The 22,637-nt window shown below is 45.1% G+C and overlaps 17 non-coding genes across 17 annotated transcripts; all 17 read left to right on the forward strand.

Moving 5' to 3' along the window:
* Nucleotides 1–990: 990 nt before the first annotated feature.
* On the forward strand, nucleotides 991–1,181 carry LOC141252191 (U2 spliceosomal RNA). Its single transcript, XR_012313639.1, has one exon. It is a non-coding gene; the product is annotated as a U2 spliceosomal RNA (small nuclear RNA).
* Nucleotides 1,182–2,299: 1,118 nt separating this feature from the next.
* On the forward strand, nucleotides 2,300–2,490 carry LOC141252204 (U2 spliceosomal RNA). Its single transcript, XR_012313651.1, has one exon. It is a non-coding gene; the product is annotated as a U2 spliceosomal RNA (small nuclear RNA).
* A 1,118-nt stretch (nucleotides 2,491–3,608) lies between these two features.
* Nucleotides 3,609–3,799, forward strand: LOC141252213 (U2 spliceosomal RNA). Its single transcript, XR_012313659.1, has one exon. It is a non-coding gene; the product is annotated as a U2 spliceosomal RNA (small nuclear RNA).
* Nucleotides 3,800–4,917: 1,118 nt separating this feature from the next.
* Nucleotides 4,918–5,108, forward strand: LOC141252214 (U2 spliceosomal RNA). The gene has a single exon (XR_012313660.1). It is a non-coding gene; the product is annotated as a U2 spliceosomal RNA (small nuclear RNA).
* A 1,118-nt stretch (nucleotides 5,109–6,226) lies between these two features.
* On the forward strand, nucleotides 6,227–6,417 carry LOC141252215 (U2 spliceosomal RNA). The gene has a single exon (XR_012313661.1). It is a non-coding gene; the product is annotated as a U2 spliceosomal RNA (small nuclear RNA).
* A 1,118-nt stretch (nucleotides 6,418–7,535) lies between these two features.
* LOC141252193 (U2 spliceosomal RNA) lies at nucleotides 7,536–7,726 on the forward strand. The gene has a single exon (XR_012313640.1). It is a non-coding gene; the product is annotated as a U2 spliceosomal RNA (small nuclear RNA).
* Nucleotides 7,727–8,844: 1,118 nt separating this feature from the next.
* Nucleotides 8,845–9,035, forward strand: LOC141252194 (U2 spliceosomal RNA). The gene has a single exon (XR_012313641.1). It is a non-coding gene; the product is annotated as a U2 spliceosomal RNA (small nuclear RNA).
* Nucleotides 9,036–10,153: 1,118 nt separating this feature from the next.
* Nucleotides 10,154–10,344, forward strand: LOC141252195 (U2 spliceosomal RNA). Its single transcript, XR_012313642.1, has one exon. It is a non-coding gene; the product is annotated as a U2 spliceosomal RNA (small nuclear RNA).
* Nucleotides 10,345–11,462: 1,118 nt separating this feature from the next.
* LOC141252196 (U2 spliceosomal RNA) lies at nucleotides 11,463–11,653 on the forward strand. Its single transcript, XR_012313643.1, has one exon. It is a non-coding gene; the product is annotated as a U2 spliceosomal RNA (small nuclear RNA).
* Nucleotides 11,654–12,771: 1,118 nt separating this feature from the next.
* LOC141252197 (U2 spliceosomal RNA) lies at nucleotides 12,772–12,962 on the forward strand. The gene has a single exon (XR_012313644.1). It is a non-coding gene; the product is annotated as a U2 spliceosomal RNA (small nuclear RNA).
* Nucleotides 12,963–14,080: 1,118 nt separating this feature from the next.
* LOC141252198 (U2 spliceosomal RNA) lies at nucleotides 14,081–14,271 on the forward strand. The gene has a single exon (XR_012313646.1). It is a non-coding gene; the product is annotated as a U2 spliceosomal RNA (small nuclear RNA).
* Nucleotides 14,272–15,389: 1,118 nt separating this feature from the next.
* LOC141252199 (U2 spliceosomal RNA) lies at nucleotides 15,390–15,580 on the forward strand. Its single transcript, XR_012313647.1, has one exon. It is a non-coding gene; the product is annotated as a U2 spliceosomal RNA (small nuclear RNA).
* A 1,117-nt stretch (nucleotides 15,581–16,697) lies between these two features.
* On the forward strand, nucleotides 16,698–16,888 carry LOC141252200 (U2 spliceosomal RNA). Its single transcript, XR_012313648.1, has one exon. It is a non-coding gene; the product is annotated as a U2 spliceosomal RNA (small nuclear RNA).
* Nucleotides 16,889–18,006: 1,118 nt separating this feature from the next.
* Nucleotides 18,007–18,197, forward strand: LOC141252201 (U2 spliceosomal RNA). Its single transcript, XR_012313649.1, has one exon. It is a non-coding gene; the product is annotated as a U2 spliceosomal RNA (small nuclear RNA).
* Nucleotides 18,198–19,315: 1,118 nt separating this feature from the next.
* LOC141252202 (U2 spliceosomal RNA) lies at nucleotides 19,316–19,506 on the forward strand. The gene has a single exon (XR_012313650.1). It is a non-coding gene; the product is annotated as a U2 spliceosomal RNA (small nuclear RNA).
* Nucleotides 19,507–20,625: 1,119 nt separating this feature from the next.
* Nucleotides 20,626–20,815, forward strand: LOC141252209 (U2 spliceosomal RNA). The gene has a single exon (XR_012313656.1). It is a non-coding gene; the product is annotated as a U2 spliceosomal RNA (small nuclear RNA).
* A 1,114-nt stretch (nucleotides 20,816–21,929) lies between these two features.
* LOC141252210 (U2 spliceosomal RNA) lies at nucleotides 21,930–22,119 on the forward strand. The gene has a single exon (XR_012313657.1). It is a non-coding gene; the product is annotated as a U2 spliceosomal RNA (small nuclear RNA).
* Nucleotides 22,120–22,637: the final 518 nt, after the last annotated feature.

The following is a 22,637-nucleotide window of genomic DNA, read 5'->3' on the forward strand; positions in this document are numbered from 1 at the left end:
AAAGTTGCAGAAGCCAGATTACAAGCTCATTTTGGTTCAACTTCAGCAACTGTGCATTGCATTGCCATGTAATGTGATGCAATGCTATCTTTCTAGCTCTCCCTTTCTACTTCCTTTTGGATAAACAGACATATTAGGCAAGCATTTTGGAGCTTTCACCTAAATAACTACAGGTGGTGAGATAAGCTGCACAATATAATTGACCTTTCAGTATATTGTTGCACACACACCATCTATTTAGCAAATGCCCTTGTTATCAACAGCAGCCTTTTAAACTCACCCGAGCTAACAGGTATGTGCGCTGGTTACACTGCTGCGCTTAAAATTTCTTTTTTGGTTTGCTACAATGCCTTTTCTGAAACGTTGTCTCCTTCTGCTGGAACACTGACTTCTTTCATTTAATGCCTGAAGACTATAAAAGAGAACCCAACCCAAAAAGTTTGGTTGATTAGTCTGTGGCATTCTGTTAAACTGTTGCTTATGGCGGTCTCTGTGAGCTTCTCAGCGACATTCAGCCAGCCAGGTATCCTGCCTGCAGTAGATGGAATGTGGCAATGGAACGCTGGCTGCGCGTGTCATAATAGGCTCTGAGCCTTTATATACCTGTGCACAGCAGCAGCCACCTTCAGTCTGCTGCTGGACAGCCAGCAGCAGCAGCAGCAGCAGGAGAGGTATGTAATCAGGAGCCCTCCTGCTAAGGGTAGACAGCTGCTCGTTCCACCCCACCCCCCGCCTTAATTGGTTCTCCTCCCTTCCAACGGTGTTGAGGCGGGTGGGAACAGCAGGGGGTGAAGGTGCTGTGTTTAAAGAGGTGGAGTTATGCAGATCTAAAACGCGTGGATTGCAGCAGCAGCAAGCCGAAAAGTGCAGGCATGTAAGGGATCTAGAGGTTGACAACATGTCTTCTTAACGGGAGTCCAGGAGCTCATCTCCACAAATGGACTTTTTAGGATCCTTGGGTGGCTCCGTAGTTTGAAACCAATTCTGGTTATCGCTTCTCGGCCTTTTGGCTAAGATCAAGTGTAGTATCTGTTCTTATCAGTTTAATATCTGATACGTCCCCTATCTGGGGACCATATATTAAATGGATTTTTAGAACAGGGAGATGGAAAAAGAGCTTGCTCTGTCCACTCCACGCATTGACCTGGTATTGCAGTATCTCCAGGACCGGTGCACCCCTTCTTTAATGCAGTTTCTAAAATCAGAAAGAATTGAATTCAATGTTTTTTGTTCATTTTGCTTGTTTGTCGGATTTTGGGATGGACTCTTTGGCTCTGCTTTTCTTCTCCTCATTGGATTTTTCATGTTCAAAGTTGCAGAAGCCAGATTACAAGCTCATTTTGGTTCAACTTCAGCAACTGTGCATTGCATTGCCATGTAATGTGATGCAATGCTATCTTTCTAGCTCTCCCTTTCTACTTCCTTTTGGATAAACAGACATATTAGGCAAGCATTTTGGAGCTTTCACCTAAATAACTACAGGTGGTGAGATAAGCTGCACAATATAATTGACCTTTCAGTATATTGTTGCACACACACCATCTATTTAGCAAATGCCCTTGTTATCAACAGCAGCCTTTTAAACTCACCCGAGCTAACAGGTATGTGCGCTGGTTACACTGCTGCGCTTAAAATTTCTTTTTTGGTTTGCTACAATGCCTTTTCTGAAACGTTGTCTCCTTCTGCTGGAACACTGACTTCTTTCATTTAATGCCTGCAGACTATAAAAGAGAACCCAACCCAAAAAGTTTGGTTGATTAGTCTGTGGCATTCTGTTAAACTGTTGCTTATGGCGGTCTCTGTGAGCTTCTCAGCGACATTCAGCCAGCCAGGTATCCTGCCTGCAGTAGATGGAATGTGGCAATGGAACGCTGGCTGCGCGTGTCATAATAGGCTCTGAGCCTTTATATACCTGTGCACAGCAGCAGCCACCTTCAGTCTGCTGCTGGACAGCCAGCAGCAGCAGCAGCAGCAGGAGAGGTATGTAATCAGGAGCCCTCCTGCTAAGGGTAGACAGCTGCTCGTTCCACCCCACCCCCCGCCTTAATTGGTTCTCCTCCCTTCCAACGGTGTTGAGGCGGGTGGGAACAGCAGGGGGTGAAGGTGCTGTGTTTAAAGAGGTGGAGTTATGCAGATCTAAAACGCGTGGATTGCAGCAGCAGCAAGCCGAAAAGTGCAGGCATGTAAGGGATCTAGAGGTTGACAACATGTCTTCTTAACGGGAGTCCAGGAGCTCATCTCCACAAATGGACTTTTTAGGATCCTTGGGTGGCTCCGTAGTTTGAAACCAATTCTGGTTATCGCTTCTCGGCCTTTTGGCTAAGATCAAGTGTAGTATCTGTTCTTATCAGTTTAATATCTGATACGTCCCCTATCTGGGGACCATATATTAAATGGATTTTTAGAACAGGGAGATGGAAAAAGAGCTTGCTCTGTCCACTCCACGCATTGACCTGGTATTGCAGTATCTCCAGGACCGGTGCACCCCTTCTTTAATGCAGTTTCTAAAATCAGAAAGAATTGAATTCAATGTTTTTTGTTCATTTTGCTTGTTTGTCGGATTTTGGGATGGACTCTTTGGCTCTGCTTTTCTTCTCCTCATTGGATTTTTCATGTTCAAAGTTGCAGAAGCCAGATTACAAGCTCATTTTGGTTCAACTTCAGCAACTGTGCATTGCATTGCCATGTAATGTGATGCAATGCTATCTTTCTAGCTCTCCCTTTCTACTTCCTTTTGGATAAACAGACATATTAGGCAAGCATTTTGGAGCTTTCACCTAAATAACTACAGGTGGTGAGATAAGCTGCACAATATAATTGACCTTTCAGTATATTGTTGCACACACACCATCTATTTAGCAAATGCCCTTGTTATCAACAGCAGCCTTTTAAACTCACCCGAGCTAACAGGTATGTGCGCTGGTTACACTGCTGCGCTTAAAATTTCTTTTTTGGTTTGCTACAATGCCTTTTCTGAAACGTTGTCTCCTTCTGCTGGAACACTGACTTCTTTCATTTAATGCCTGCAGACTATAAAAGAGAACCCAACCCAAAAAGTTTGGTTGATTAGTCTGTGGCATTCTGTTAAACTGTTGCTTATGGCGGTCTCTGTGAGCTTCTCAGCGACATTCAGCCAGCCAGGTATCCTGCCTGCAGTAGATGGAATGTGGCAATGGAACGCTGGCTGCGCGTGTCATAATAGGCTCTGAGCCTTTATATACCTGTGCACAGCAGCAGCCACCTTCAGTCTGCTGCTGGACAGCCAGCAGCAGCAGCAGCAGCAGGAGAGGTATGTAATCAGGAGCCCTCCTGCTAAGGGTAGACAGCTGCTCGTTCCACCCCACCCCCCGCCTTAATTGGTTCTCCTCCCTTCCAACGGTGTTGAGGCGGGTGGGAACAGCAGGGGGTGAAGGTGCTGTGTTTAAAGAGGTGGAGTTATGCAGATCTAAAACGCGTGGATTGCAGCAGCAGCAAGCCGAAAAGTGCAGGCATGTAAGGGATCTAGAGGTTGACAACATGTCTTCTTAACGGGAGTCCAGGAGCTCATCTCCACAAATGGACTTTTTAGGATCCTTGGGTGGCTCCGTAGTTTGAAACCAATTCTGGTTATCGCTTCTCGGCCTTTTGGCTAAGATCAAGTGTAGTATCTGTTCTTATCAGTTTAATATCTGATACGTCCCCTATCTGGGGACCATATATTAAATGGATTTTTAGAACAGGGAGATGGAAAAAGAGCTTGCTCTGTCCACTCCACGCATTGACCTGGTATTGCAGTATCTCCAGGACCGGTGCACCCCTTCTTTAATGCAGTTTCTAAAATCAGAAAGAATTGAATTCAATGTTTTTTGTTCATTTTGCTTGTTTGTCGGATTTTGGGATGGACTCTTTGGCTCTGCTTTTCTTCTCCTCATTGGATTTTTCATGTTCAAAGTTGCAGAAGCCAGATTACAAGCTCATTTTGGTTCAACTTCAGCAACTGTGCATTGCATTGCCATGTAATGTGATGCAATGCTATCTTTCTAGCTCTCCCTTTCTACTTCCTTTTGGATAAACAGACATATTAGGCAAGCATTTTGGAGCTTTCACCTAAATAACTACAGGTGGTGAGATAAGCTGCACAATATAATTGACCTTTCAGTATATTGTTGCACACACACCATCTATTTAGCAAATGCCCTTGTTATCAACAGCAGCCTTTTAAACTCACCCGAGCTAACAGGTATGTGCGCTGGTTACACTGCTGCGCTTAAAATTTCTTTTTTGGTTTGCTACAATGCCTTTTCTGAAACGTTGTCTCCTTCTGCTGGAACACTGACTTCTTTCATTTAATGCCTGCAGACTATAAAAGAGAACCCAACCCAAAAAGTTTGGTTGATTAGTCTGTGGCATTCTGTTAAACTGTTGCTTATGGCGGTCTCTGTGAGCTTCTCAGCGACATTCAGCCAGCCAGGTATCCTGCCTGCAGTAGATGGAATGTGGCAATGGAACGCTGGCTGCGCGTGTCATAATAGGCTCTGAGCCTTTATATACCTGTGCACAGCAGCAGCCACCTTCAGTCTGCTGCTGGACAGCCAGCAGCAGCAGCAGCAGCAGGAGAGGTATGTAATCAGGAGCCCTCCTGCTAAGGGTAGACAGCTGCTCGTTCCACCCCACCCCCCGCCTTAATTGGTTCTCCTCCCTTCCAACGGTGTTGAGGCGGGTGGGAACAGCAGGGGGTGAAGGTGCTGTGTTTAAAGAGGTGGAGTTATGCAGATCTAAAACGCGTGGATTGCAGCAGCAGCAAGCCGAAAAGTGCAGGCATGTAAGGGATCTAGAGGTTGACAACATGTCTTCTTAACGGGAGTCCAGGAGCTCATCTCCACAAATGGACTTTTTAGGATCCTTGGGTGGCTCCGTAGTTTGAAACCAATTCTGGTTATCGCTTCTCGGCCTTTTGGCTAAGATCAAGTGTAGTATCTGTTCTTATCAGTTTAATATCTGATACGTCCCCTATCTGGGGACCATATATTAAATGGATTTTTAGAACAGGGAGATGGAAAAAGAGCTTGCTCTGTCCACTCCACGCATTGACCTGGTATTGCAGTATCTCCAGGACCGGTGCACCCCTTCTTTAATGCAGTTTCTAAAATCAGAAAGAATTGAATTCAATGTTTTTTGTTCATTTTGCTTGTTTGTCGGATTTTGGGATGGACTCTTTGGCTCTGCTTTTCTTCTCCTCATTGGATTTTTCATGTTCAAAGTTGCAGAAGCCAGATTACAAGCTCATTTTGGTTCAACTTCAGCAACTGTGCATTGCATTGCCATGTAATGTGATGCAATGCTATCTTTCTAGCTCTCCCTTTCTACTTCCTTTTGGATAAACAGACATATTAGGCAAGCATTTTGGAGCTTTCACCTAAATAACTACAGGTGGTGAGATAAGCTGCACAATATAATTGACCTTTCAGTATATTGTTGCACACACACCATCTATTTAGCAAATGCCCTTGTTATCAACAGCAGCCTTTTAAACTCACCCGAGCTAACAGGTATGTGCGCTGGTTACACTGCTGCGCTTAAAATTTCTTTTTTGGTTTGCTACAATGCCTTTTCTGAAACGTTGTCTCCTTCTGCTGGAACACTGACTTCTTTCATTTAATGCCTGCAGACTATAAAAGAGAACCCAACCCAAAAAGTTTGGTTGATTAGTCTGTGGCATTCTGTTAAACTGTTGCTTATGGCGGTCTCTGTGAGCTTCTCAGCGACATTCAGCCAGCCAGGTATCCTGCCTGCAGTAGATGGAATGTGGCAATGGAACGCTGGCTGCGCGTGTCATAATAGGCTCTGAGCCTTTATATACCTGTGCACAGCAGCAGCCACCTTCAGTCTGCTGCTGGACAGCCAGCAGCAGCAGCAGCAGCAGGAGAGGTATGTAATCAGGAGCCCTCCTGCTAAGGGTAGACAGCTGCTCGTTCCACCCCACCCCCCGCCTTAATTGGTTCTCCTCCCTTCCAACGGTGTTGAGGCGGGTGGGAACAGCAGGGGGTGAAGGTGCTGTGTTTAAAGAGGTGGAGTTATGCAGATCTAAAACGCGTGGATTGCAGCAGCAGCAAGCCGAAAAGTGCAGGCATGTAAGGGATCTAGAGGTTGACAACATGTCTTCTTAACGGGAGTCCAGGAGCTCATCTCCACAAATGGACTTTTTAGGATCCTTGGGTGGCTCCGTAGTTTGAAACCAATTCTGGTTATCGCTTCTCGGCCTTTTGGCTAAGATCAAGTGTAGTATCTGTTCTTATCAGTTTAATATCTGATACGTCCCCTATCTGGGGACCATATATTAAATGGATTTTTAGAACAGGGAGATGGAAAAAGAGCTTGCTCTGTCCACTCCACGCATTGACCTGGTATTGCAGTATCTCCAGGACCGGTGCACCCCTTCTTTAATGCAGTTTCTAAAATCAGAAAGAATTGAATTCAATGTTTTTTGTTCATTTTGCTTGTTTGTCGGATTTTGGGATGGACTCTTTGGCTCTGCTTTTCTTCTCCTCATTGGATTTTTCATGTTCAAAGTTGCAGAAGCCAGATTACAAGCTCATTTTGGTTCAACTTCAGCAACTGTGCATTGCATTGCCATGTAATGTGATGCAATGCTATCTTTCTAGCTCTCCCTTTCTACTTCCTTTTGGATAAACAGACATATTAGGCAAGCATTTTGGAGCTTTCACCTAAATAACTACAGGTGGTGAGATAAGCTGCACAATATAATTGACCTTTCAGTATATTGTTGCACACACACCATCTATTTAGCAAATGCCCTTGTTATCAACAGCAGCCTTTTAAACTCACCCGAGCTAACAGGTATGTGCGCTGGTTACACTGCTGCGCTTAAAATTTCTTTTTTGGTTTGCTACAATGCCTTTTCTGAAACGTTGTCTCCTTCTGCTGGAACACTGACTTCTTTCATTTAATGCCTGCAGACTATAAAAGAGAACCCAACCCAAAAAGTTTGGTTGATTAGTCTGTGGCATTCTGTTAAACTGTTGCTTATGGCGGTCTCTGTGAGCTTCTCAGCGACATTCAGCCAGCCAGGTATCCTGCCTGCAGTAGATGGAATGTGGCAATGGAACGCTGGCTGCGCGTGTCATAATAGGCTCTGAGCCTTTATATACCTGTGCACAGCAGCAGCCACCTTCAGTCTGCTGCTGGACAGCCAGCAGCAGCAGCAGCAGCAGGAGAGGTATGTAATCAGGAGCCCTCCTGCTAAGGGTAGACAGCTGCTCGTTCCACCCCACCCCCCGCCTTAATTGGTTCTCCTCCCTTCCAACGGTGTTGAGGCGGGTGGGAACAGCAGGGGGTGAAGGTGCTGTGTTTAAAGAGGTGGAGTTATGCAGATCTAAAACGCGTGGATTGCAGCAGCAGCAAGCCGAAAAGTGCAGGCATGTAAGGGATCTAGAGGTTGACAACATGTCTTCTTAACGGGAGTCCAGGAGCTCATCTCCACAAATGGACTTTTTAGGATCCTTGGGTGGCTCCGTAGTTTGAAACCAATTCTGGTTATCGCTTCTCGGCCTTTTGGCTAAGATCAAGTGTAGTATCTGTTCTTATCAGTTTAATATCTGATACGTCCCCTATCTGGGGACCATATATTAAATGGATTTTTAGAACAGGGAGATGGAAAAAGAGCTTGCTCTGTCCACTCCACGCATTGACCTGGTATTGCAGTATCTCCAGGACCGGTGCACCCCTTCTTTAATGCAGTTTCTAAAATCAGAAAGAATTGAATTCAATGTTTTTTGTTCATTTTGCTTGTTTGTCGGATTTTGGGATGGACTCTTTGGCTCTGCTTTTCTTCTCCTCATTGGATTTTTCATGTTCAAAGTTGCAGAAGCCAGATTACAAGCTCATTTTGGTTCAACTTCAGCAACTGTGCATTGCATTGCCATGTAATGTGATGCAATGCTATCTTTCTAGCTCTCCCTTTCTACTTCCTTTTGGATAAACAGACATATTAGGCAAGCATTTTGGAGCTTTCACCTAAATAACTACAGGTGGTGAGATAAGCTGCACAATATAATTGACCTTTCAGTATATTGTTGCACACACACCATCTATTTAGCAAATGCCCTTGTTATCAACAGCAGCCTTTTAAACTCACCCGAGCTAACAGGTATGTGCGCTGGTTACACTGCTGCGCTTAAAATTTCTTTTTTGGTTTGCTACAATGCCTTTTCTGAAACGTTGTCTCCTTCTGCTGGAACACTGACTTCTTTCATTTAATGCCTGCAGACTATAAAAGAGAACCCAACCCAAAAAGTTTGGTTGATTAGTCTGTGGCATTCTGTTAAACTGTTGCTTATGGCGGTCTCTGTGAGCTTCTCAGCGACATTCAGCCAGCCAGGTATCCTGCCTGCAGTAGATGGAATGTGGCAATGGAACGCTGGCTGCGCGTGTCATAATAGGCTCTGAGCCTTTATATACCTGTGCACAGCAGCAGCCACCTTCAGTCTGCTGCTGGACAGCCAGCAGCAGCAGCAGCAGCAGGAGAGGTATGTAATCAGGAGCCCTCCTGCTAAGGGTAGACAGCTGCTCGTTCCACCCCACCCCCCGCCTTAATTGGTTCTCCTCCCTTCCAACGGTGTTGAGGCGGGTGGGAACAGCAGGGGGTGAAGGTGCTGTGTTTAAAGAGGTGGAGTTATGCAGATCTAAAACGCGTGGATTGCAGCAGCAGCAAGCCGAAAAGTGCAGGCATGTAAGGGATCTAGAGGTTGACAACATGTCTTCTTAACGGGAGTCCAGGAGCTCATCTCCACAAATGGACTTTTTAGGATCCTTGGGTGGCTCCGTAGTTTGAAACCAATTCTGGTTATCGCTTCTCGGCCTTTTGGCTAAGATCAAGTGTAGTATCTGTTCTTATCAGTTTAATATCTGATACGTCCCCTATCTGGGGACCATATATTAAATGGATTTTTAGAACAGGGAGATGGAAAAAGAGCTTGCTCTGTCCACTCCACGCATTGACCTGGTATTGCAGTATCTCCAGGACCGGTGCACCCCTTCTTTAATGCAGTTTCTAAAATCAGAAAGAATTGAATTCAATGTTTTTTGTTCATTTTGCTTGTTTGTCGGATTTTGGGATGGACTCTTTGGCTCTGCTTTTCTTCTCCTCATTGGATTTTTCATGTTCAAAGTTGCAGAAGCCAGATTACAAGCTCATTTTGGTTCAACTTCAGCAACTGTGCATTGCATTGCCATGTAATGTGATGCAATGCTATCTTTCTAGCTCTCCCTTTCTACTTCCTTTTGGATAAACAGACATATTAGGCAAGCATTTTGGAGCTTTCACCTAAATAACTACAGGTGGTGAGATAAGCTGCACAATATAATTGACCTTTCAGTATATTGTTGCACACACACCATCTATTTAGCAAATGCCCTTGTTATCAACAGCAGCCTTTTAAACTCACCCGAGCTAACAGGTATGTGCGCTGGTTACACTGCTGCGCTTAAAATTTCTTTTTTGGTTTGCTACAATGCCTTTTCTGAAACGTTGTCTCCTTCTGCTGGAACACTGACTTCTTTCATTTAATGCCTGCAGACTATAAAAGAGAACCCAACCCAAAAAGTTTGGTTGATTAGTCTGTGGCATTCTGTTAAACTGTTGCTTATGGCGGTCTCTGTGAGCTTCTCAGCGACATTCAGCCAGCCAGGTATCCTGCCTGCAGTAGATGGAATGTGGCAATGGAACGCTGGCTGCGCGTGTCATAATAGGCTCTGAGCCTTTATATACCTGTGCACAGCAGCAGCCACCTTCAGTCTGCTGCTGGACAGCCAGCAGCAGCAGCAGCAGCAGGAGAGGTATGTAATCAGGAGCCCTCCTGCTAAGGGTAGACAGCTGCTCGTTCCACCCCACCCCCCGCCTTAATTGGTTCTCCTCCCTTCCAACGGTGTTGAGGCGGGTGGGAACAGCAGGGGGTGAAGGTGCTGTGTTTAAAGAGGTGGAGTTATGCAGATCTAAAACGCGTGGATTGCAGCAGCAGCAAGCCGAAAAGTGCAGGCATGTAAGGGATCTAGAGGTTGACAACATGTCTTCTTAACGGGAGTCCAGGAGCTCATCTCCACAAATGGACTTTTTAGGATCCTTGGGTGGCTCCGTAGTTTGAAACCAATTCTGGTTATCGCTTCTCGGCCTTTTGGCTAAGATCAAGTGTAGTATCTGTTCTTATCAGTTTAATATCTGATACGTCCCCTATCTGGGGACCATATATTAAATGGATTTTTAGAACAGGGAGATGGAAAAAGAGCTTGCTCTGTCCACTCCACGCATTGACCTGGTATTGCAGTATCTCCAGGACCGGTGCACCCCTTCTTTAATGCAGTTTCTAAAATCAGAAAGAATTGAATTCAATGTTTTTTGTTCATTTTGCTTGTTTGTCGGATTTTGGGATGGACTCTTTGGCTCTGCTTTTCTTCTCCTCATTGGATTTTTCATGTTCAAAGTTGCAGAAGCCAGATTACAAGCTCATTTTGGTTCAACTTCAGCAACTGTGCATTGCATTGCCATGTAATGTGATGCAATGCTATCTTTCTAGCTCTCCCTTTCTACTTCCTTTTGGATAAACAGACATATTAGGCAAGCATTTTGGAGCTTTCACCTAAATAACTACAGGTGGTGAGATAAGCTGCACAATATAATTGACCTTTCAGTATATTGTTGCACACACACCATCTATTTAGCAAATGCCCTTGTTATCAACAGCAGCCTTTTAAACTCACCCGAGCTAACAGGTATGTGCGCTGGTTACACTGCTGCGCTTAAAATTTCTTTTTTGGTTTGCTACAATGCCTTTTCTGAAACGTTGTCTCCTTCTGCTGGAACACTGACTTCTTTCATTTAATGCCTGCAGACTATAAAAGAGAACCCAACCCAAAAAGTTTGGTTGATTAGTCTGTGGCATTCTGTTAAACTGTTGCTTATGGCGGTCTCTGTGAGCTTCTCAGCGACATTCAGCCAGCCAGGTATCCTGCCTGCAGTAGATGGAATGTGGCAATGGAACGCTGGCTGCGCGTGTCATAATAGGCTCTGAGCCTTTATATACCTGTGCACAGCAGCAGCCACCTTCAGTCTGCTGCTGGACAGCCAGCAGCAGCAGCAGCAGCAGGAGAGGTATGTAATCAGGAGCCCTCCTGCTAAGGGTAGACAGCTGCTCGTTCCACCCCACCCCCCGCCTTAATTGGTTCTCCTCCCTTCCAACGGTGTTGAGGCGGGTGGGAACAGCAGGGGGTGAAGGTGCTGTGTTTAAAGAGGTGGAGTTATGCAGATCTAAAACGCGTGGATTGCAGCAGCAGCAAGCCGAAAAGTGCAGGCATGTAAGGGATCTAGAGGTTGACAACATGTCTTCTTAACGGGAGTCCAGGAGCTCATCTCCACAAATGGACTTTTTAGGATCCTTGGGTGGCTCCGTAGTTTGAAACCAATTCTGGTTATCGCTTCTCGGCCTTTTGGCTAAGATCAAGTGTAGTATCTGTTCTTATCAGTTTAATATCTGATACGTCCCCTATCTGGGGACCATATATTAAATGGATTTTTAGAACAGGGAGATGGAAAAAGAGCTTGCTCTGTCCACTCCACGCATTGACCTGGTATTGCAGTATCTCCAGGACCGGTGCACCCCTTCTTTAATGCAGTTTCTAAAATCAGAAAGAATTGAATTCAATGTTTTTTGTTCATTTTGCTTGTTTGTCGGATTTTGGGATGGACTCTTTGGCTCTGCTTTTCTTCTCCTCATTGGATTTTTCATGTTCAAAGTTGCAGAAGCCAGATTACAAGCTCATTTTGGTTCAACTTCAGCAACTGTGCATTGCATTGCCATGTAATGTGATGCAATGCTATCTTTCTAGCTCTCCCTTTCTACTTCCTTTTGGATAAACAGACATATTAGGCAAGCATTTTGGAGCTTTCACCTAAATAACTACAGGTGGTGAGATAAGCTGCACAATATAATTGACCTTTCAGTATATTGTTGCACACACACCATCTATTTAGCAAATGCCCTTGTTATCAACAGCAGCCTTTTAAACTCACCCGAGCTAACAGGTATGTGCGCTGGTTACACTGCTGCGCTTAAAATTTCTTTTTTGGTTTGCTACAATGCCTTTTCTGAAACGTTGTCTCCTTCTGCTGGAACACTGACTTCTTTCATTTAATGCCTGCAGACTATAAAAGAGAACCCAACCCAAAAAGTTTGGTTGATTAGTCTGTGGCATTCTGTTAAACTGTTGCTTATGGCGGTCTCTGTGAGCTTCTCAGCGACATTCAGCCAGCCAGGTATCCTGCCTGCAGTAGATGGAATGTGGCAATGGAACGCTGGCTGCGCGTGTCATAATAGGCTCTGAGCCTTTATATACCTGTGCACAGCAGCAGCCACCTTCAGTCTGCTGCTGGACAGCCAGCAGCAGCAGCAGCAGCAGGAGAGGTATGTAATCAGGAGCCCTCCTGCTAAGGGTAGACAGCTGCTCGTTCCACCCCACCCCCCGCCTTAATTGGTTCTCCTCCCTTCCAACGGTGTTGAGGCGGGTGGGAACAGCAGGGGGTGAAGGTGCTGTGTTTAAAGAGGTGGAGTTATGCAGATCTAAAACGCGTGGATTGCAGCAGCAGCAAGCCGAAAAGTGCAGGCATGTAAGGGATCTAGAGGTTGACAACATGTCTTCTTAACGGGAGTCCAGGAGCTCATCTCCACAAATGGACTTTTTAGGATCCTTGGGTGGCTCCGTAGTTTGAAACCAATTCTGGTTATCGCTTCTCGGCCTTTTGGCTAAGATCAAGTGTAGTATCTGTTCTTATCAGTTTAATATCTGATACGTCCCCTATCTGGGGACCATATATTAAATGGATTTTTAGAACAGGGAGATGGAAAAAGAGCTTGCTCTGTCCACTCCACGCATTGACCTGGTATTGCAGTATCTCCAGGACCGGTGCACCCCTTCTTTAATGCAGTTTCTAAAATCAGAAAGAATTGAATTCAATGTTTTTTGTTCATTTTGCTTGTTTGTCGGATTTTGGGATGGACTCTTTGGCTCTGCTTTTCTTCTCCTCATTGGATTTTTCATGTTCAAAGTTGCAGAAGCCAGATTACAAGCTCATTTTGGTTCAACTTCAGCAACTGTGCATTGCATTGCCATGTAATGTGATGCAATGCTATCTTTCTAGCTCTCCCTTTCTACTTCCTTTTGGATAAACAGACATATTAGGCAAGCATTTTGGAGCTTTCACCTAAATAACTACAGGTGGTGAGATAAGCTGCACAATATAATTGACCTTTCAGTATATTGTTGCACACACACCATCTATTTAGCAAATGCCCTTGTTATCAACAGCAGCCTTTTAAACTCACCCGAGCTAACAGGTATGTGCGCTGGTTACACTGCTGCGCTTAAAATTTCTTTTTTGGTTTGCTACAATGCCTTTTCTGAAACGTTGTCTCCTTCTGCTGGAACACTGACTTCTTTCATTTAATGCCTGCAGACTATAAAAGAGAACCCAACCCAAAAAGTTTGGTTGATTAGTCTGTGGCATTCTGTTAAACTGTTGCTTATGGCGGTCTCTGTGAGCTTCTCAGCGACATTCAGCCAGCCAGGTATCCTGCCTGCAGTAGATGGAATGTGGCAATGGAACGCTGGCTGCGCGTGTCATAATAGGCTCTGAGCCTTTATATACCTGTGCACAGCAGCAGCCACCTTCAGTCTGCTGCTGGACAGCCAGCAGCAGCAGCAGCAGCAGGAGAGGTATGTAATCAGGAGCCCTCCTGCTAAGGGTAGACAGCTGCTCGTTCCACCCCACCCCCCGCCTTAATTGGTTCTCCTCCCTTCCAACGGTGTTGAGGCGGGTGGGAACAGCAGGGGGTGAAGGTGCTGTGTTTAAAGAGGTGGAGTTATGCAGATCTAAAACGCGTGGATTGCAGCAGCAGCAAGCCGAAAAGTGCAGGCATGTAAGGGATCTAGAGGTTGACAACATGTCTTCTTAACGGGAGTCCAGGAGCTCATCTCCACAAATGGACTTTTTAGGATCCTTGGGTGGCTCCGTAGTTTGAAACCAATTCTGGTTATCGCTTCTCGGCCTTTTGGCTAAGATCAAGTGTAGTATCTGTTCTTATCAGTTTAATATCTGATACGTCCCCTATCTGGGGACCATATATTAAATGGATTTTTAGAACAGGGAGATGGAAAAAGAGCTTGCTCTGTCCACTCCACGCATTGACCTGGTATTGCAGTATCTCCAGGACCGGTGCACCCCTTCTTTAATGCAGTTTCTAAAATCAGAAAGAATTGAATTCAATGTTTTTTGTTCATTTTGCTTGTTTGTCGGATTTTGGGATGGACTCTTTGGCTCTGCTTTTCTTCTCCTCATTGGATTTTTCATGTTCAAAGTTGCAGAAGCCAGATTACAAGCTCATTTTGGTTCAACTTCAGCAACTGTGCATTGCATTGCCATGTAATGTGATGCAATGCTATCTTTCTAGCTCTCCCTTTCTACTTCCTTTTGGATAAACAGACATATTAGGCAAGCATTTTGGAGCTTTCACCTAAATAACTACAGGTGGTGAGATAAGCTGCACAATATAATTGACCTTTCAGTATATTGTTGCACACACACCATCTATTTAGCAAATGCCCTTGTTATCAACAGCAGCCTTTTAAACTCACCCGAGCTAACAGGTATGTGCGCTGGTTACACTGCTGCGCTTAAAATTTCTTTTTTGGTTTGCTACAATGCCTTTTCTGAAACGTTGTCTCCTTCTGCTGGAACACTGACTTCTTTCATTTAATGCCTGCAGACTATAAAAGAGAACCCAACCCAAAAAGTTTGGTTGATTAGTCTGTGGCATTCTGTTAAACTGTTGCTTATGGCGGTCTCTGTGAGCTTCTCAGCGACATTCAGCCAGCCAGGTATCCTGCCTGCAGTAGATGGAATGTGGCAATGGAACGCTGGCTGCGCGTGTCATAATAGGCTCTGAGCCTTTATATACCTGTGCACAGCAGCAGCCACCTTCAGTCTGCTGCTGGACAGCCAGCAGCAGCAGCAGCAGCAGGAGAGGTATGTAATCAGGAGCCCTCCTGCTAAGGGTAGACAGCTGCTCGTTCCACCCCACCCCCCGCCTTAATTGGTTCTCCTCCCTTCCAACGGTGTTGAGGCGGGTGGGAACAGCAGGGGGTGAAGGTGCTGTGTTTAAAGAGGTGGAGTTATGCAGATCTAAAACGCGTGGATTGCAGCAGCAGCAAGCCGAAAAGTGCAGGCATGTAAGGGATCTAGAGGTTGACAACATGTCTTCTTAACGGGAGTCCAGGAGCTCATCTCCACAAATGGACTTTTTAGGATCCTTGGGTGGCTCCGTAGTTTGAAACCAATTCTGGTTATCGCTTCTCGGCCTTTTGGCTAAGATCAAGTGTAGTATCTGTTCTTATCAGTTTAATATCTGATACGTCCCCTATCTGGGGACCATATATTAAATGGATTTTTAGAACAGGGAGATGGAAAAAGAGCTTGCTCTGTCCACTCCACGCATTGACCTGGTATTGCAGTATCTCCAGGACCGGTGCACCCCTTCTTTAATGCAGTTTCTAAAATCAGAAAGAATTGAATTCAAGTTTTTTGTTCATTTTGCTTGTTTGTCGGATTTTGGGATGGACTCTTTGGCTCTGCTTTTCTTCTCCTCATTGGATTTTTCATGTTCAAAGTTGCAGAAGCCAGATTACAAGCTCATTTTGGTTCAACTTCAGCAACTGTGCATTGCATTGCCATGTAATGTGATGCAATGCTATCTTTCTAGCTCTCCCTTTCTACTTCCTTTTGGATAAACAGACATATTAGGCAAGCATTTTGGAGCTTTCACCTAAATAACTACAGGTGGTGAGATAAGCTGCACAATATAATTGACCTTTCAGTATATTGTTGCACACACACCATCTATTTAGCAAATGCCCTTGTTATCAACAGCAGCCTTTTAAACTCACCCGAGCTAACAGGTATGTGCGCTGGTTACACTGCTGCGCTTAAAATTTCTTTTTTGGTTTGCTACAATGCCTTTTCTGAAACGTTGTCTCCTTCTGCTGGAACACTGACTTCTTTCATTTAATGCCTGCAGACTATAAAAGAGAACCCAACCCAAAAAGTTTGGTTGATTAGTCTGTGGCATTCTGTTAAACTGTTGCTTATGGCGGTCTCTGTGAGCTTCTCAGCGACATTCAGCCAGCCAGGTATCCTGCCTGCAGTAGATGGAATGTGGCAATGGAACGCTGGCTGCGCGTGTCATAATAGGCTCTGAGCCTTTATATACCTGTGCACAGCAGCAGCCACCTTCAGTCTGCTGCTGGACAGCCAGCAGCAGCAGCAGCAGCAGGAGAGGTATGTAATCAGGAGCCCTCCTGCTAAGGGTAGACAGCTGCTCGTTCCACCCCACCCCCCGCCTTAATTGGTTCTCCTCCCTTCCAACGGTGTTGAGGCGGGTGGGAACAGCAGGGGGTGAAGGTGCTGTGTTTAAAGAGGTGGAGTTATGCAGATCTAAAACGCGTGGATTGCAGCAGCAGCAAGCCGAAAAGTGCAGGCATGTAAGGGATCTAGAGGTTGACAACATGTCTTCTTAACGGGAGTCCAGGAGCTCATCTCCACAAATGGACTTTTTAGGATCCTTGGGTGGCTCCGTAGTTTGAAACCAATTCTGGTTATCGCTTCTCGGCCTTTTGGCTAAGATCAAGTGTAGTATCTGTTCTTATCAGTTTAATATCTGATACGTCCCCTATCTGGGGACCATATATTAAATGGATTTTTAGAACAGGGAGATGGAAAAAGAGCTTGCTCTGTCCACTCCACGCATTGACCTGGTATTGCAGTATCTCCAGGACCGGTGCACCCCTTCTTTAATGCAGTTTCTAAAATCAGAAAGAATTGAATTCAATGTTTTTTGTTCATTTTGCTTGTTTGTCGGATTTTGGGATGGACTCTTTGGCTCTGCTTTTCTTCTCCTCATTGGATTTTTCATGTTCAAAGTTGCAGAAGCCAGATTACAAGCTCATTTTGGTTCAACTTCAGCAACTGTGCATTGCATTGCCATGTAATGTGATGCAATGCTATCTTTCTAGCTCTCCCTTTCTACTTCCTTTTGGATAAACAGACATATTAGGCAAGCATTTTGGAGCTTTCACCTAAATAACTACAGGTGGTGAGATAAGCTGCACAATATAATTGACCTTTCAGTATATTGTTGCACACACACCATCTATTTAGCAAATGCCCTTGTTATCAACAGCAGCCTTTTAAACTCACCCGAGCTAACAGGTATGTGCGCTGGTTACACTGCTGCGCTTAAAATTTCTTTTTTGGTTTGCTACAATGCCTTTTCTGAAACGTTGTCTCCTTCTGCTGGAACACTGACTTCTTTCATTTAATGCCTGCAGACTATAAAAGAGAACCCAACCCAAAAAGTTTGGTTGATTAGTCTGTGGCATTCTGTTAAACTGTTGCTTATGGCGGTCTCTGTGAGCTTCTCAGCGACATTCAGCCAGCCAGGTATCCTGCCTGCAGTAGATGGAATGTGGCAATGGAACGCTGGCTGCGCGTGTCATAATAGGCTCTGAGCCTTTATATACCTGTGCACAGCAGCAGCCACCTTCAGTCTGCTGCTGGACAGCCAGCAGCAGCAGCAGCAGCAGGAGAGGTATGTAATCAGGAGCCCTCCTGCTAAGGGTAGACAGCTGCTCGTTCCACCCCACCCCCCGCCTTAATTGGTTCTCCTCCCTTCCAACGGTGTTGAGGCGGGTGGGAACAGCAGGGGGTGAAGGTGCTGTGTTTAAAGAGGTGGAGTTATGCAGATCTAAAACGCGTGGATTGCAGCAGCAGCAAGCCGAAAAGTGCAGGCATGTAAGGGATCTAGAGGTTGACAACATGTCTTCTTAACGGGAGTCCAGGAGCTCATCTCCACAAATGGACTTTTTAGGATCCTTGGGTGGCTCCGTAGTTTGAAACCAATTCTGGTTATCGCTTCTCGGCCTTTTGGCTAAGATCAAGTGTAGTATCTGTTCTTATCAGTTTAATATCTGATACGTCCCCTATCTGGGGACCATATATTAAATGGATTTTTAGAACAGGGAGATGGAAAAAGAGCTTGCTCTGTCCACTCCACGCATTGACCTGGTATTGCAGTATCTCCAGGACCGGTGCACCCCTTCTTTAATGCAGTTTCTAAAATCAGAAAGAATTGAATTCAATGTTTTTTGTTCATTTTGCTTGTTTGTCGGATTTTGGGATGGACTCTTTGGCTCTGCTTTTCTTCTCCTCATTGGATTTTTCATGTTCAAAGTTGCAGAAGCCAGATTACAAGCTCATTTTGGTTCAACTTCAGCAACTGTGCATTGCATTGCCATGTAATGTGATGCAATGCTATCTTTCTAGCTCTCCCTTTCTACTTCCTTTTGGATAAACAGACATATTAGGCAAGCATTTTGGAGCTTTCACCTAAATAACTACAGGTGGTGAGATAAGCTGCACAATATAATTGACCTTTCAGTATATTGTTGCACACACACCATCTATTTAGCAAATGCCCTTGTTATCAACAGCAGCCTTTTAAACTCACCCGAGCTAACAGGTATGTGCGCTGGTTACACTGCTGCGCTTAAAATTTCTTTTTTGGTTTGCTACAATGCCTTTTCTGAAACGTTGTCTCCTTCTGCTGGAACACTGACTTCTTTCATTTAATGCCTGCAGACTATAAAAGAGAACCCAACCCAAAAAGTTTGGTTGATTAGTCTGTGGCATTCTGTTAAACTGTTGCTTATGGCGGTCTCTGTGAGCTTCTCAGCGACATTCAGCCAGCCAGGTATCCTGCCTGCAGTAGATGGAATGTGGCAATGGAACGCTGGCTGCGCGTGTCATAATAGGCTCTGAGCCTTTATATACCTGTGCACAGCAGCAGCCACCTTCAGTCTGCTGCTGGACAGCCAGCAGCAGCAGCAGCAGCAGGAGAGGTATGTAATCAGGAGCCCTCCTGCTAAGGGTAGACAGCTGCTCGTTCCACCCCACCCCCCGCCTTAATTGGTTCTCCTCCCTTCCAACGGTGTTGAGGCGGGTGGGAACAGCAGGGGGTGAAGGTGCTGTGTTTAAAGAGGTGGAGTTATGCAGATCTAAAACGCGTGGATTGCAGCAGCAGCAAGCCGAAAAGTGCAGGCATGTAAGGGATCTAGAGGTTGACAACATGTCTTCTTAACGGGAGTCCAGGAGCTCATCTCCACAAATGGACTTTTTAGGATCCTTGGGTGGCTCCGTAGTTTGAAACCAATTCTGGTTATCGCTTCTCGGCCTTTTGGCTAAGATCAAGTGTAGTATCTGTTCTTATCAGTTTAATATCTGATACGTCCCCTATCTGGGGACCATATATTAAATGGATTTTTAGAACAGGGAGATGGAAAAAGAGCTTGCTCTGTCCACTCCACGCATTGACCTGGTATTGCAGTATCTCCAGGACCGGTGCACCCCTTCTTTAATGCAGTTTCTAAAATCAGAAAGAATTGAATTCAATGTTTTTTGTTCATTTTGCTTGTTTGTCGGATTTTGGGATGGACTCTTTGGCTCTGCTTTTCTTCTCCTCATTGGATTTTTCATGTTCAAAGTTGCAGAAGCCAGATTACAAGCTCATTTTGGTTCAACTTCAGCAACTGTGCATTGCATTGCCATGTAATGTGATGCAATGCTATCTTTCTAGCTCTCCCTTTCTACTTCCTTTTGGATAAACAGACATATTAGGCAAGCATTTTGGAGCTTTCACCTAAATAACTACAGGTGGTGAGATAAGCTGCACAATATAATTGACCTTTCAGTATATTGTTGCACACACACCATCTATTTAGCAAATGCCCTTGTTATCAACAGCAGCCTTTTAAACTCACCCGAGCTAACAGGTATGTGCGCTGGTTACACTGCTGCGCTTAAAATTTCTTTTTTGGTTTGCTACAATGCCTTTTCTGAAACGTTGTCTCCTTCTGCTGGAACACTGACTTCTTTCATTTAATGCCTGCAGACTATAAAAGAGAACCCAACCCAAAAAGTTTGGTTGATTAGTCTGTGGCATTCTGTTAAACTGTTGCTTATGGCGGTCTCTGTGAGCTTCTCAGCGACATTCAGCCAGCCAGGTATCCTGCCTGCAGTAGATGGAATGTGGCAATGGAACGCTGGCTGCGCGTGTCATAATAGGCTCTGAGCCTTTATATACCTGTGCACAGCAGCAGCCACCTTCAGTCTGCTGCTGGACAGCCAGCAGCAGCAGCAGCAGCAGGAGAGGTATGTAATCAGGAGCCCTCCTGCTAAGGGTAGACAGCTGCTCGTTCCACCCCACCCCCCGCCTTAATTGGTTCTCCTCCCTTCCAACGGTGTTGAGGCGGGTGGGAACAGCAGGGGGTGAAGGTGCTGTGTTTAAAGAGGTGGAGTTATGCAGATCTAAAACGCGTGGATTGCAGCAGCAGCAAGCCGAAAAGTGCAGGCATGTAAGGGATCTAGAGGTTGACAACATGTCTTCTTAACGGGAGTCCAGGAGCTCATCTCCACAAATGGACTTTTTAGGATCCTTGGGTGGCCTCCGTAGTTTGAAACCAATTCTGGTTATCGCTTCTCGGCCTTTTGGCTAAGATCAAGTGTAGTATCTGTTCTTATCAGTTTAATATCTGATACGTCCCCTATCTGGGGACCATATATTAAATGGATTTTAGAACAGGGAGATGGAAAAAGAGCTTGCTCTGTCCACTCCACGCATTGACCTGGTATTGCAGTATCTCCAGGACCGGTGCACCCCTTCTTTAATGCAGTTTCTAAAATCAGAAAGAATTGAATTCAATGTTTTTTGTTCATTTTGCTTGTTTGCCGGATTTTGGGATGGACTCTTTGGCTCTGCTTTTCTTCTCCTCATTGGATTTTTCATGTTCAAAGTTGCAGAAGCCAGATTACAAGCTCATTTTGGTTCAACTTCAGCAACTGTGCATTGCATTGCCATGTAATGTGATGCAATGCTATCTTTCTAGCTCTCCCTTTCTACTTCCTTTTGGATAAACAGACATATTAGGCAAGCATTTTGGAGCTTTCACCTAAATAACTACAGGTGGTGAGATAAGCTGCACAATATAATTGACCTTTCAGTATATTGTTGCACACACACCATCTATTTAGCAAATGCCCTTGTTATCAACAGCAGCCTTTTAAACTCACCCGAGCTAACAGGTATGTGCGCTGGTTACACTGCTGCGCTTAAAATTTCTTTTTTGGTTTGCTACAATGCCTTTTCTGAAACGTTGTCTCCTTCTGCTGGAACACTGACTTCTTTCATTTAATGCCTGCAGACTATAAAAGAGAACCCAACCCAAAAAGTTTGGTTGATTAGTCTGTGGCATCTGTTAAACTGTTGCTTATGGCGTCTCTGTGAGCTTCTCAGCGACATTCAGCCAGCCAGGTATCCTGCCTGCAGTAGATGGAATGTGGCAATGGAACGCTGGCTGCGCGTGTCATAATAGCTCTGAGCCTTTATATACCTGTGCACAGCAGCAGCCACCTTCAGTCTCTGCTGCTGGACAGCCAGCAGCAGCAGCAGCAGGAGAGGTATGTAATCAGGAGCCCTCCTGCTAAGGGTAGACAGCTGCTCGTTCCACCCCACCCCCCGCCTTAATTGGTTCTCTCCCTTCCAACGGTGTTGAGGCGGGTGGGAACAGCAGGGGGTGAAGGTGCTGTGTTTAAAGAGGTGGAGTTATGCAGATCTAAAACGCGTGGATTGCAGCAGCAGCAGGCCGAAAAGTGCAGGCATGTAAGGGATCTAGAGGTTGACAACATGTCTTCTTAACGGGAGTCCAGGAGGCTCATCTCCACAAATGGACTTTTTAGGATCCTTGGGTGGCTCCGTAGTTTGAAACCAATTCTGGTTATCGCTTCTCGGCCTTTGGCTAAGATCAAGTGTAGTATCTGTTCTTATCAGTTTAATATCTGATACGTCCCCTATCTGGGGACCTATATTTAAATGGATTTTTAGAACAGGGAGATGGAAAAAGAGCTTGCTCTGTCCACTCCACGCATTGACCTGGTATTGCAGTATCTCCAGGACCGGTGCACCCCTTCTTTAATGCAGTTTCTAAAATCAGAAAGAATTGAATTCAATGTTTTTTGTTCATTTGCTTGTTTGTCGGATTTTGGGATGGACTCTTTGGCTCTGCTTTTCTTCTCCTCATTGGATTTTTCATGTTCAAAGTTGCAGAAGCCAGATTACAAGCTCATTTTGGTTCAACTTCAGCAACTGTGCATTGCATTGCCATGTAATGTGATGCAATGCTATCTTTCTAGCTCTCCCTTTCTACTTCCTTTTGGATAAACATACATATTAGGCAAGCATTTTGGAGCTTTCACCTAAATAACTACAGGTGGTGAGATAAGCTGCACAATATAATTGACCTTTCAGTATATTGTTGCACACACACCATCTATTTAGCAAATGCCCTTGTTATCAACAGCAGCCTTTTAAACTCACCCGAGCTAACAGGTATGTGCGCTGGTTACACTGCTGCGCTTAAAATTTCTTTTTTGGTTTGCTACAATGCCTTTTCTGAAACGTGTCTCCTTCTGCTGGAACACTGACTTC

Source organism: Phyllobates terribilis, unplaced genomic scaffold, assembly GCF_046119375.1.
Source record: "Phyllobates terribilis strain yellow unplaced genomic scaffold, ASM4611937v1 Scaffold_8440__1_contigs__length_29943, whole genome shotgun sequence".
In the NCBI taxonomy this organism is placed as follows: Eukaryota; Metazoa; Chordata; class Amphibia; order Anura; family Dendrobatidae; genus Phyllobates; species Phyllobates terribilis.